The following is a 14,454-nucleotide window of genomic DNA, read 5'->3' as shown; positions in this document are numbered from 1 at the left end:
TGTTTGAAGGGCTGGTTCCAAATAATTTTGGGCTACCTCTCCATCCATAAATTTGATTATTTTATTTTAGATTCTTGAATTATTTTCTTTTTATTTATTAAAAATAAATTTATGTTTTTATTATTTAACAGGTAGCAATAATACATATTTTGGGTACAGTGTGAATTTTGATACATGTATGAATTGTGTAATGATACATTCAAGATATTTGGGTTATCATCTCAAGCACCATTTCTTTATGTTGAGAACATTTTAAATCATATCTTCTATTTTGATTTAAATGATAAAATATTGTTGACTGTAATCATTTTTCTGTGCAACAGAGCACAAGGACTTTCTCTTCTTACCTAGCAGTAACTTGTATCCCTCAAACAAGCTCACCCCTCCCCACTTCCCTCCCTTCTTCAGCATTTGGGAACCACTGTTCTACTCTGTGCTTCTTTAAGTTGGACTTTTAAGAGTCTACAGGTGAATGAAAGAATGTGATAGCTGTCTTTCAGCATTTGGTTTATTTCTTAACATGATGATCTCCAGGGCCATCTGTGTTGCTGGAAATGATAGGATTTCATTCTTTTTTATTGCTGAATAGTACTCCATTGTGCATATGTACCTAGTTTTCTTTACCCATTCACCCATTAATGGATGCTTAGATTGTTTCCATATCTTAGCTCTTGTGAATAGTTTTGCAATGGACATGGGAGTGCAGATGTCTTTTCTACCTATTGATTTCATATCCTTGGGATATATACACAGAAGTGGTAGTTATATTTTTAATTTTTTGAAGTACTTCTATACTGTTTCCCATATTGGGTATACTAATTTACATTCACACCAAGAGTGTACAACACTTTCTTTTTCTCTACATCATTCCCAGTGTTTGTTAACTTTAGCCTTTTTGACAATGGTCCTTCAAACTGGAGTGAAGGGATACCTCCTTGCAGTTTTGATTTGCATCTTCCTGATGATTAGTGATGTTAAGGATTTTTTTCATGTATTTGTGGGGCACTTAAATATCTTCCTTTGAGGAGTATTTATTCAGTACTTTTGCTCATTTTAAAATCACATTATTTGTTTTAGACTTAATTTTTAATTTTTAAAAAGATTTTTGGCTGTTGAGTTGAGTTCCTTGTATGTTCTGGATATTAATCCCTTGTCAGATAATTTGCAAATATTCTCTCCCATTCTGTAGGTTGTATCTTTACTCTGTTGGTTATATCCTTTGCTCTGCAGAGGTTTTTAATTTCATGTGTGTAATTCTAGTTACCTATTTTTCTTTTATTGCCTATACTTTTTAATTCTTGTTCAGAAAAATCTTTCCTCATACCAAAATCATAGAACAGTTCTCTTATTTTTCTTCTAGTAGTTCTATTGGGTTTTACATTTGCCCTCTCAATTTTTATGCTCATGGGTCCTGTTTGATTTTAGCAACTCTATAGGCTGAGAGACCTTAACACAGAAACCAGCAAAACTGGCCAGTGTATGTACAGGTCTATTTTCAACAACATATTAGACAAAATTTGCAATGTTGTTATAACAATAATAGCTAACTTCAACCAAACTCATTAATTCTTTTTTTATATTATTTACTTTTTATTGAATTTGTTAATGTTACAGAGTTCTTGCATTGCCAAACCATGCCTGAGAATCCAAAGAAAGAAATTGTACAATGGACTGCCTCATTCACCCATCGTACAGTATATTAAAACTTGATTCATGTGCATTTTTGTAATTTCACAATCTTAAAAAATTATAACAAGAGCTGGAATTTAAATCTGCTGTAGGTCTTCAGATTTCCAGTACAGTGTGCCTTTAAATAAAACCTCATATTCATCTCACCCCACCTCTCAATAATATAACCCCCAACAAAATTTTGTAGGACAATACATACTTTTCAAGGAAAATATGTGACTCAAGGTCCAAGAGATTACTTCAAACTCACTAATTCTGAAGGTGTTACCAACTCATAAGATAACGTGCTGCTTATGCTACTGAAGTATTCAAGTGGCTTTGGCCCGCTTGGAGGAAAATGCTTATTTCCTGTTGCTTTCTTTGTGGCTACTGAGACAATTAAGTAATGCATCAAAGTATGGTTGGATGACAAAGAGTAAAATAAAAGTTTGAGAAGAATTTGCTGAAGATGTCAAATTTTGAGATGTGCGCCAACCAAAGAAGGCAATTATATTAAGCAATACAACTAAAATAAGATTTTGAACTCTGGGATTCTTACACATAAGAGAGCCATTTGGAGCAGTCTTTACTTAGAAATTAGCAAATGGTCCTCTTTTGTAAATGATTAGAACGGGGACAGGCCTCAGCAACCAATTTTTCAAGTAGTTGTAATCCTTATCTGGGTTATGATCTTTGAGAATCTCATGGAAGCTATAAAGCTGAACCTAGAAAAGCATGCATAAGTGCAGATACATAATGTTTGGGCATAATTTCAGGGGACTTGTGGGTATCATCAGACCTATCAGTGGGTCCTCCAGTGGATCCATGGAACCCAGATTGTGGACCAAAGGAGCAAACAAAAACACAAAAATGTGAGCTCTCAGTTTCCCCTTTGTTTCCCTTTCTCCAATCCTCTTTCTTTTCTTTTCTTTTTTCCTTTTCTTCATTTTCCTTTCTTCCTTTGTCTTTCTTTTTATTATATTTTTTTCTTTGATGATGTTAGGTGTGCACAAAATTTATTCTTTTACTGCAAATCTCTTCCCAAATGAAGGGTGATAGGACGTCTGCTCACTGTTCCTCTCTGCCTCATTTAATTGGTGTGGCACCATAAACTTCGTCAAAGGGCCAATATAATAGATCTGCTTTATTACAATGGAAGTCTGCTGTGGTGTTAAAATTACCAACATGTCTGCAGATGCTATAGTAAAGAAAACCCACAAAAGGTCCTGGGGCCTTCCTGGGGCAAAGGTCAAGCCAGGCTCTTAATGAGTAGCTATAATCTAGGAAAACTTACAAGTTCACTTTGGAGTGGTTTGGCCCTTGATTTGGAAAGTACAGACACATCTAACCCCTTATTATTGTAACACCCTTTTATTTATATTTAATGTTAGTCAATTATACATTTTGATCAAAAAGCTTCTTTATCCTTCTCCCGTCTAATAATGAGTAGCAATATAAGTAGCACATTAGCGATCTCCTGATGTCAATGCCAGACAACCTGGGAAACAAAATGTTCATGTAAGCATTCCAGATGGTGCTATAAGACTTCTACAGCCCAAAGAGAAAACTTTGAGACTTCTACACTTTCCTCCTTTAGAAATACAGAACAATACTATGTCCTTATGATCTTGATCTGTAGAAAGTATGCTTTTTTTTTTTCTGATCAGTCATCCTATAAGTTACATCAGATTCTTTAGTCTCATACTAGTTTGGCCAACAGGCTTTCATTTCTTCATGGCCTTTTCCCGGTTCATTTTATTGTAGGTCCTCCTAAAAACCTTCCTACCAAAAATAGTTGTTATGTTCTTTGTGTTTTGGTAAAATATTTCCAAGCGAATAATTATTATTGTGACTCATATGCTTTTCTAGCCCCTGATTGATATTTGAGAAGGAAAAGAGAGGAGGGCTAGAATAAAGTCTAATGAGATATGTGTATATAATAACCTCAACAAAGAATTCTAGCTTATGGATGTCATAAAGGTGCGTCTGGAACAGAAAAACACTCATCTTCAAAGGTTTCTACTTTAAAATGTAATAAAGATCAAAGCAATCACTTAAGGAAGCCAGGTAAATACATTGCCATTTGTGACCAATATCAGCAAAATGGTAGGACTTTGAGGACCAGCTTCCCTGGAAAAGCTTCTAACTGTTTAAATCACTATCCTAGCGTTATTAACTGAATCACCTTTGAGAGTCAGGCACACACTTGTGATCTGGTAATTCAGCAAAGGAAGCAGCCTTCCCCACACCCTGCTCGTTGTTTTCAAGTAGTTCTGGTGTAGTAAACCACGCACACAATTTTGGACGAGCAAAGAAGGTACAGTGGTAAGGTAAGGTTACTGCTTACAGTTACTGCTCCCTAACACCCAGCCCCAGCCCACAAAGCTAACGGCAGGAAGTGTGTGGTGGTTTAGCAGCTCAATATAGTGTACTTAAAGATGCAAGGCTAGCCAGGGAGACAATAGATACGAGGAGAACTTGGAAGGCATTTCAGCAATTCAGTTTAAAAATGAGAGTAAATGATGCATGTTGGGAAGAGCAAAAAATGGTAGCTGTCTTGTTTAAACTAAATGTTTAAGCCTCGACATGGCCATTGGAATAATAATCTCCTGGAAAGCAATATTTAAATGTATCCATCATCATTTAGGTTTTAGACACACAGTTAAATATTATTGATCATTTGCAATTGTGTGCATCCATGTGTACACATATTAAACCGAAAAGTAACAGTAGCATGTAAAGTGCAGAAGATGAAGTGTAAAAATAGTACTTGAGTTTCTAATTACCAGTTTTTAATTAAGAAAGCCACAAGCAAATTATAAACATCCAGTTTATAGTATTGCAATCTTAGAGGCTTGCACTCATGAATATGGTAATTTTTTATTTTATGCCCTCTTGAGATGTCTTGTTAAAAACATTTTATTGGGGATCCTAAAATTCAGTAAATTTGAAGCCCTTGGTACCTTGTAGATAGTTAAAGTTCTTCAAAAAATGTCAGCAATAAATATTTGGCAAATATAAAGAATATGCACATTTTCGCAAGTGGGTGATTTTTTTTTTCAGTTCTTATATTCAAGTGATGACACTGCAGTTCAGAATGTGAATGGATATTGATATTTTCTTCCAGAAACTGCATGGGTTGCTGGGAGAATACTGCTCCCACAGAGTTATTTTTATGTGGGCACCTGGAAGTGGTGGCATACTTGCTCTGGCTTGCAGCACTGTTTTGGACAATCAGGTGTACATATGAGCAAGTGGTCTTTATTTAGAGCAATTAAAATTCTAACATTCTCCTCTCTTGACATGCAATTACTAGAGCTCTGCTGTTTCCAGTAATTGCTCTTGCTGGGGACATTGGTGAGAAGCCAATGATTTTGATGGGTAGTGGATTATCATTTTTACTTTGCTACCTGAGAAAAAATCATTTGCAAAATCCCATGTGTAATTAGCAAGACTCATGATTAATTGTCCTGCAAAATTAGCTTCACTGTTGCTTTTATTTTACTGCTTCAAATATTAATTAATGCTAACTCCTTTCCTTCAGTTCCAGCTTTTGAATATTCAACATGGCTTTGAAAAATTATCAAGGTTTCTACTTGCATTAGCATGCTAGAGCTTTGATTTCAGGAATAAGTATTCTGATCTAAAAGACCACACTTGGGTCATAAATAATTTTTATAGGAGGACAAACAAAGCATCAGAGCATCGTGGGAAGGCATTCATGCACTAACTGAAAGTAAATTGTTTCAATAATGATTCATTCCTGTGTGCTTTTTGGGGAAACATCAGCAAATTTGCAAATCACTGCGTTGTTTGGAGGTAAAAACTATTTCCCAGTGACAAGCAGTCTACATAGGCATTTTTCTACCTGTTAATGTGTGGTAAGTAAGGCTCAGAGCCATGGCAAAAAATCAGACTCACCAGTTTAAAGGAATCAGAAAGGTCATTTTGTCCCAAGATTACCAACTTTTGTGAGCACTAGAATCATTGTGATTACAGATTCCTTCAGTCCTGCTTCTAATGAACCCATATGGCCTTGAGCCTGGAAATGTTTTCTCAAGGTCCTCTAGGGACTGTGGTGAATGTCTGCATTTGGAAACCATTGATCTAGTTGAACCCTATCTAGATATCTAAATTTCCTCTATCACATCTTGGCCAAGTGAGGCTTGAGTACCTCCTGTGTTGGGGAACTCACTCTTGCCCTTCAAAATAGCTTTCACCTGCGTTTTGTCACCAGTGTTTCTGCCTCCTGGTCTGATAACAGCAGATGGTTAATTTACCGGCACAAGACTGCAAATGCCTACTGCCCATGCTGTAAGGCAGTTTTCCCTCACATGCTTGGAGTTAGACTGATGGTATCTCTCACACTGCCCTGGTCAGGGTTACACATTACATCTAGACTCCTGGGAAAGAAACTGACGCTGCTGCCCTTTCCTACTCAAAATCCACTCCCATATATGGCCAGTGCAGGGAGAGTGTGTTGCCCAAAAGTCCCTGGCCTTTGACTGGACTCTGGGTATGAGCCTAGCATGTCCTACCGTCTTCTCCTGCCTCTTCTGTCCAGTTATGCAGCCCTGGAGCAAGGGCTCTCAATCTCAAGGGGAGAGTCACGATTGACACTCTGTAAGGCTTTTATTAATAGATCTTAGCATCCCCTAAGATCTGTTTCAGCATAAGATTCTCATCCAGAAAGTCTAGGCTGGGCTCTGTGTTGCTTCTTCCTTCCTGGCCTCACTTGCAGGTGGTGCCACTGTTTCAGACCTCCTGCTCCTCCTGCCTGACATTGAACAGATGTTGCCCTGGACACTCTGTTCAGGTTGGAGCATTCCTAGAGCCAGTAGAGAAGGCAAAACCTTGAGTATGCCACTAGGCTGTTCAGACTGTCACTCTCAGAGTTCTTCCCTGGCAAGCAGATGCCCACATAGTTGAGAAAGGATCACGTAGAAGTTCCTACTCCTACCTGCTGTGTGACCCTGTGGCAGTTACTTAACCACTCAGTGTTTAGTTTTGTCATCTGTAAATGGAGATAAGAGCAGCATCCCCCCTCTAGGGTTTTAAGGAGGCTTGAATGAGCAAAGATCAGTTAAGTGCTCACAACAGTGCCTGGCACATAGTGAAGCCTAAATAACGGCTTGCTGAACAGATAAAATTAAACATTACTGTGACATTTGTTGAATGGACAAAACTTTCCAAATCCTCAAGTGGTGCTTCTCATAGATTTTAGGAATGCCAGTTATAAGGAAATTGGTCACTGATACGAGACCTCCCAAAATTCAGTCTTTGCTTACATTCTAAGGTGGCAGACTATTGCATTTAGGTTCCTTTTTTTTTTTTCTTTTGGTATCTGGGATCGAACTTGGGACCTTGCACTTGTGAGGCAGGTGGTGGAACCACTGAACTAAATCCCCGGGCCAGATTCCTTGTTTTTAAAAAACCTGGGAAATGTACAAGGATAGAGGTGGAAATCATATCTAGTCCTGGAAGACTACAGATGCCTGCTGAGACAAAGCTATTCCAAAGCTCTCTTTGCCCCTTTCAAGTTGACCTTATGAAGTCAAGGGGGCCTCTGTGTGGTGGTCCTGAGAACCACAGTTGTCACTGGTAGTATAATTTGGGATCTTATTTTTTGCATCTTTCCCTGCTTCACAGTAATGGATTGTCCCTTGACTGGGAACACCAGCAAACATTGCTCTTGGCTCTGTTCTGAGTGCCCGGAAAGGAGTTAGAACAGCTTTGTTCTGTGGTTAAGAGAGAGTTGAGGCAGGGTAAGGACCTGACTAGATAAAGCCCGCTGACAATCATTAGTGCAGTGACTTATGAAATCACCATGACAGAAGACACCGAGAAATTTTCCTTTGTAGAAATGTACTCATTAGCACTGTCCACTTACCGAAGGGTCTGGCTAATGTTTTTTTTTCCCCCATGAGCCTCATTAGCCAATGTCAACAAGGAGTGAAGAGTAAGCACATAGCATCACTCAAAGGTAGCTCAGAATTTCCAAGAAGTGGCTTTTGTATATAATGGTTCAAAGAAACAGATTCAGTTCAGGGTAGGGGGTGGGGGGTCCCTTTTGTGGGCAAGATCTGAAAGGGCAGCACCTCTGCAGCTAATGTGGATGTGGGCCTGCAGCTGCTTTGACTTACCAGGCCCAGTCTCCCAGTAATTGTGATAAGACATAAAACAGAGGTCCTGCCTATCTGGCATCATTAAAGGAGCCCATGACCCCCCTCCCCTGAGGTGCTCTGGTTGGGTTACAGCTGAATTAACTGCCTCTTGCCTGGCAATATGGCCCTCATCCCACCCAGTTTTCCATCACACAGGCTACTTATGTCCTGTTGCAGCCTGTAGATGAAGGGATGTTGGATTGGGAGTCCAGAAAAGTCATAGTAATGATGATAGGCCCAGAAGTTTGCAGAGTAATTTTGCACCCTTTTTCTCATAGTACTCCTGGGGATTTTGTTATGGATATCTGCCTCTATAAGGAAACTGAGGCACAAGAATATGTCTGATTCTGATGACAGAACCCAGGCCTGGTTAATTTAGGTCTGCATATTCTTTTTCCATTCCAGGGCCATTTTCTGACATCAATGCTAGAAGGAGGGTTTGAAGTTGACATTGGATCAACACAATCTTTTTTTAGTTTAAAAACAGGGTGAGAAAATATCTTTTACAGTCCTCTAGGATTGAATTTAGTTTTTAAACTTTGGCTTAACTTTATTTCTGTATTAGGGATATGACCAGTATAGCCACTGGGCATTGGTAAAGGTTTGAAGTGTCAGAATATAGGAGATAGGGTTCAGAAAAATGTGGTAACTCACATTCCTGCCCAACTCTCTTTGGTAGATGAATTGGATATGCCATAGTGTGATTGGGTTTTTACTGTGGGTGTAAGGTAAGGGAGAGAGAAAAAACCAAGAGTATCTTCTGATTGTTTTTATTCCATTAGCTTTCCAACTCTGGGAGCCCTCAGGCTAACTTTTTACAAAGTACCAAAAACATTAGAAATGAGTTCAAAGCTTATTTTGGCTCTTCTATAGGTTTTCATACCTTCCCAGAGCCTACTTGGACCATAGCAATATTTATTACTGGTATTTCTGATGAAAAATGATTCTTTACATGCACTTACCTCCAACAGTAACTTTGTCACTTAGCAGAAGTATTAGCTTCATTCCCTATGAGCTAGCACAGGTTTAAGGTTACTTCTGGTCCAGAATATTTGACACATGACATATTTGCAGCTACTCTGTTCAGTATTAAAATGGCTTTGACATCATAGGTACTGCTAGGTTTAAAACCCTATAGCCTAGTCATTAATATGAAAAATATAGCACAGAGGAGACTTGAATACAACACTAACAAGAAGGTAAGCCCTGTAGAAACACTACATACATAGTGTTCCTCTTGTATTATGTTAATTTTTAGAATAACCTTCCAGTAGCATTTCATTATGACATTCACATCTATATGCTCTGTGAAGTCTTAGGTTGCTTCTCCAGGCACAGAAATATGTTCTTCTTGCCTGAGGCTGCCAAAGTAAATAGAAATCAATGGGAGGCAGCAAAAGTGCTGAAGTCATTCCAATAAGGGAAGTGCCTGTTCATTTAAATTTTGCACTTGACATTGGTGAGGACTAATAGCAGAAAATAATGTCCTAGGCTGACTTCTAAAGTCATCATGGTTATCAGTTACCTTGTTTTTCTTTGTTGCTGCAAAAATGGTGTTATAAATATGAAACAGGTCTAATTGTGATAGATCATTAAAATAAGGGGAGAAAACAGAAGTTTTGTATGTCTGAGTGTTTTTAAGCCCTTGGAAAACTTTTGCACAAGAAGAATCTCAGGTTGTTGTACTTCGATTGAGTGGCCTCTGTGTGTGTGTGTGTGTGTGTGTGTGTGTGTATACATGTGTATGTATTTCAGCAACTTCAAAAGGCACCTCCTGCTGATTTCAAAACCAGGCAAACATGTTTGAGGCCTGGTGGCAATTTAAGATAGGAAGATAGGCACTGAGTTTAAGGTGGCTACATAGGAAATGAGAAAAGTCTTGACTCCACCAGGCAAAATGAATGTGCCATTGTATCACTAAATAATTAGAGGGGTGGTTCTGTGTTGCTGATGCTAAGCAGGTGTCCATAAATCAGAATAGATGTTTGTAATTAATTGCTATTAGTGTTAATAAGAAAAGGTTTTACATAAGCTGACGGGTTTTTCCTTCAGTTAAGTCTTTGAGAATTCAGGTGTTGTCATTTCAGTTCTAAATGGATTAAGAAGCCAAAGTATTCTTGAGGATTTCATTGGATATTATAACCTGGGATCAGTTACTCTCTCTTTTCTCTTAATGGAGCTATTAACTTTAGACAACAGTTACATTCCTGGTCTGAGTTGTGGTCTCTCTTGTGCTGTTGGGACATCCACTTCAAAGCAAACTATTTCTTTTAAAGAAAATGCCAGTTTGTCAATTCTTGGGGTGAAAATTTTAGATCGCCTTGTTAGATCATGTCAGCCTATTCTGCTGTGGGTCCATCTGGCCCTGCACCTGTCTCAAAGAGGTCAGCCTCATTTGGTGGGCCCAGAACATCTGCTCTCCCTCCGTCTTTTCCCCTTCAAAGACAGCTGTTAAAGAATACCAGAATTTTCTGGATTAATTTCTCAGATTTTTGGGAAAGCCTGAGTCAGGCACTTTGGTCTTACCATATCTCCCAAGCCTGATGGTAGGAACTGTTCATATATCATTCACATACATTCCTATAAAGGAACAGTCCTGGAGAAAGACAGGCTATTAATTCATCAGATGCTGAGGAAAAGATACTGTGGAAAAGAAGCAACCTAGCATTTGAAATCTGCTCTAGGACTGTAGCCTGCCACAAGGAGAGATTAGGAGGAGGAGGAGTCTGGAGATCTGCTGAACATGAACTTGATGTAGGGAATATGTGATGGGATTGTTGTTATAAGAAGATATAAAGGAGAATGCTATGGCTAAGGGCAGCAAGTAGATCTCAAAGGTACAGCAATGGCAAAGTGATGCTTATTCTAAACTTAGCAAAGTAGAAGAAAAATGATTTTGAAAAGAGTTTTAAGGAGACAAAGGGAGTGAAAGAACACAGCCAGTATTCTCTACCTCCAGATTTTGATGCCCTCCCACAGGTCCTGGACACCAGTAGTCTGGGAAATGCTAGGGGGACCACAGCACCATGAGATGGATGTCCAGCCAGCTGCCAGGAGGCAGCCACAGTGTGGTTGCCCAAGGCCAGGTCACCATGACCCAGAAAGCAGAAGAGGGCAAGGTTTACGAGCATTGGGCTGAGCCCACTCCTGCTTACATGGTTCAAGAATGATCTTATTGATGGAAAAGAGAGATAGGAGAGGAAACTCATTAAACTTGCCAAATGTGAGCTGCAGCTGGGCTGGCCCTATGCAAATATGGCAGAAAAGCATTTAGAGGTCTTGATGCTCTTTCTTTTTTGTTTTTTCAAATGAGCTAGCAGCATTGCAATGGAGTGAAGAAATCATGTGTTCTGTTAAAACACTTTAAATATTTCTACAGTGAAAGATAGTAAGCTGCAAGCCAGAAGCTTGGTTGGCAATGCTAATTGCCTTTAAAGAGCATGCCTGAAGGTTCCACGGGGAGGGGTGGGGGAACCCTGCTTCTCTATCCCTGAACTCAATTCACTCAGTTTATGTCACAATGTTCAGTAGCCTCCCTCACAGAGCCCTCTGGTGCCCTTCTAGGCAGTGACCAACCCCACTATCCATGCCAGGATGAAGGGCTACACCTTGGCTTAGTTCTGCTTTGTATTAAAGATTTTTCTGCACTAAAAGTTATCTTTTTGGAACTATTTGGAAGAGTGATGTGCCACATCTCCAACTTGTAGCAATACATTTGTCTGCCATCATTTGGCCTGGAAACTTAAGCAGGAAGACCACTTGGGACCTGACTTCAGAGCAATCTGTGTCTAAGGAATAACTTTCATACTGTACTATTCAGTTTTGCTGTACTTCCTAAGCTACTGTTAATCCTCAGCATAAATCTGCAGAAAGGTTTTACCCTCTGCATCGAACTCTTGCACAGACCCATTTCTGCTCTCATTTTAGAAACTCCACTCTAATAGGCAAAGGCAGACAGAGACAAATCGAGAGATCCAGACACTGCGCCAATGGGTTAAATCAGATGTCAGAGGTACAACCATAACATAGTACAAACTTTTCATCATATAAGACATCACCCAGGGAAAAAAATATTGGGGGCAGCTTTTCTAATTCATCTTCCTGGTGTTAAATGAGCACATCCCTGGTATTCCTGTCTTTCTGCTTCTATTAAGGCTACCCATGCCTGCTCTTTTAGGGAACTATTGAGGGCTTATTACCTCTTTGTTTCACTATTAATATTCAATTTCTCCATCTACTCTCCCTGTTCCAGTCTCTCTGTGCCCTCCCATCTGGTTTTGCTTAGAACACCATACAGTTTTGGCCATTGTTTTATAAAACTGTCATTGTACAGATATAACTTGTTTAATGAATATCGACAAGTGTTTATTGTCTCCTATGTACTTGATACATTGGGTGGGTAGGAGGTGAGCAATAGAAATATGAGGTAGCTCATGTTCTCAGCAGAAAAGATTTCAATATTCGAAACACCTAGAAAAAAATTCACTATCAATCTAGAGGCAGGCATTTGATTACTATCTGGCTAAGTAATAAAAAATTTAGAATAAAAAGAATAACCTTCTTAATTAAGAAAGCCTTTCTGGAAAGCACCATTTCACATTTTTTAGCTGAAAAGAAATGGAAAAGCATTTCTAGCTGAGAGAATGACCTGGACATCATGGGAAGTAGGGGCAGGGGCTGGGAGAGGAGAGGCAGATGGAACTCATCTGACCATCTGATGAACTTGGGGGACCCCTGTGCTGGGTGAGCTGGGTATAGGAACCACGAGTGGAGACCTGGAGCTGCAGGATGGAGAGGCATAGAGTCAAGGCAGGGGTTGCTGGAGGGTCCCTAACAGAAAGCAAAATGCAATGAAAGGAAACATATGTGGCTTTTTCCAGCAATGGTGTGCAAGACTTCCTGGAAGAGGAGCCAGGGAGGGAATGAAACTGTAGGTGATTGGACCAGGTGCCCACTGATGTTCCTTCCAACCCAAATGTGAGGAACATAACTAATGTGATTCTACACAGAGAAGTATAGATTGTGAGAGAGAAGGAAAGAGGGAGGGAGAGGGAGAAGGAGAGAGAGAGGGGGAGGGAGGGGGAGAGAGAGAGAATGAGATCTAGATGTGTGACATGTATATGGTGTCATGGACCTTTCAGGTAGGAATAACAGCATAAGCAAAAGCATAGAAGGATGGGAAGGTGTGGGACCACATGAGGCAAGCTACCTTGTTTGGAGGGGGACATGAAAAGAAATCCTGAAGAAGGTTAGAATGGAGTGTACAGCAGACTCAATGTTTGTCCTCCTAACCCCAAATTCACATGTTGAACTCTAACTCCAATGTGATGGTATTTGGAGATGGGGCTTTTTGGAGGTAATTAGCTGATCAGGATGGAATCCTGGTGAGTGGGATTAGTGTCCTTATAAGAAAAGGCTAGAGGGGGCTGGGATTTAGCTCAGTGCCATTGTGCCTGCCTCGAAAGCGCAAGGTCCTGAGTTTGATCCCCGGTACTGGAAAAGGAAGAAAAGGCTAGAGCGCTGGCTCACTCTCTTCCCCTCATGTAAGGATACAACCCAAAGTCCCTAAGAGGCCCTCACCAGAATGTGGCCATGCTGGCACCTAGATCTTGGACAATTTTGATAATCCGAAAACTCTTCTTTATATCGGTCTCAAACTTGTCTTCTAATACTTTGCTTCCTTTGATCTCCTTTATGATCTCTGAGGCTAGCAGAAGAAGTAACAGCTTATAAAAATTTGAATGCCAGATCCCAGGTTGAGGATTTGAATTTAAATTTGGAAGCAGTTCATCTAGAAAGTGTGAGTAGCTGTCTTAGTTTAACTCCCAAAGTTATTTGAGTAGGAGAATGATAAGACAATTTCTATCTTGAGGAAGATAAACATGGCAGCTGTGGATGAAAGAAAGCCAAATTGAAGAGAAAATGTGGGAAACAAACAAGAGAGCATGAAAGGAGAGGTGGAAAGATCTCTAAAGTGAACACTTCACTGCAGTATTGAGAAAGTCATACCTATCTATGGGATTGGTTTTTTTTGTCTCAAAAAAATATATATGAGAGGCAGGTTACTTCAAAGATTCTTTCCAACTCTACCCTGTGATTCTGAGATTTTGTTGCTAAGAGAGTTATTTGTAAAGTAAAGAGAGTTTGCATTATTGTAGATGAAAAGCAGAGAAGGTCTTGAATGGGAATGGAAAAAGTGTTGAATCCAAAAATACTACATGGAAGACTCAGAAGGCAAGATGACAGCTTGGCTGTGTAGGCTAAAGGAAAAGGAAGAATTAACCATAACTCAGTTCCTGTGTTATGGGGCAGGGATGAATCATAATGCATTTGCCCTTAAAGAGGACTTTTGGAAGCAAAGCTAGTAGGAAAAGATGGAATTTGAGAACAGTGGAAATGTGAGTGAAAGTCTAAGGTGAGAAGTGTAGGCCACTGAGTCATGGCAACAGAGATTTTGCTAAAAGTCTTGGGACAGATCGTGTTTCTAAGAGAGGGAGAAGAACAAGAACAGGAAGGCTGTTCCAAGTGTGAGAATGGAGAAGCCATTGAAAGGCAGAAGGAAGAGCAGTCAGCTGGGTAGCAAGGGAGAGAATTACAGTAAGAAAGAAGACACCTTGGAAAG

Source organism: Heterocephalus glaber, unplaced genomic scaffold (genome assembly GCF_053883595.1).
Source record: "Heterocephalus glaber isolate CG9 unplaced genomic scaffold, H.glaber_assembly_v1.0 deba00000347, whole genome shotgun sequence".
Taxonomy (NCBI): domain Eukaryota; kingdom Metazoa; phylum Chordata; class Mammalia; order Rodentia; family Bathyergidae; genus Heterocephalus; species Heterocephalus glaber.
The sequence above is the reverse complement of the archived record's forward strand: the minus strand, read 5'-3'. Positions refer to the sequence as shown.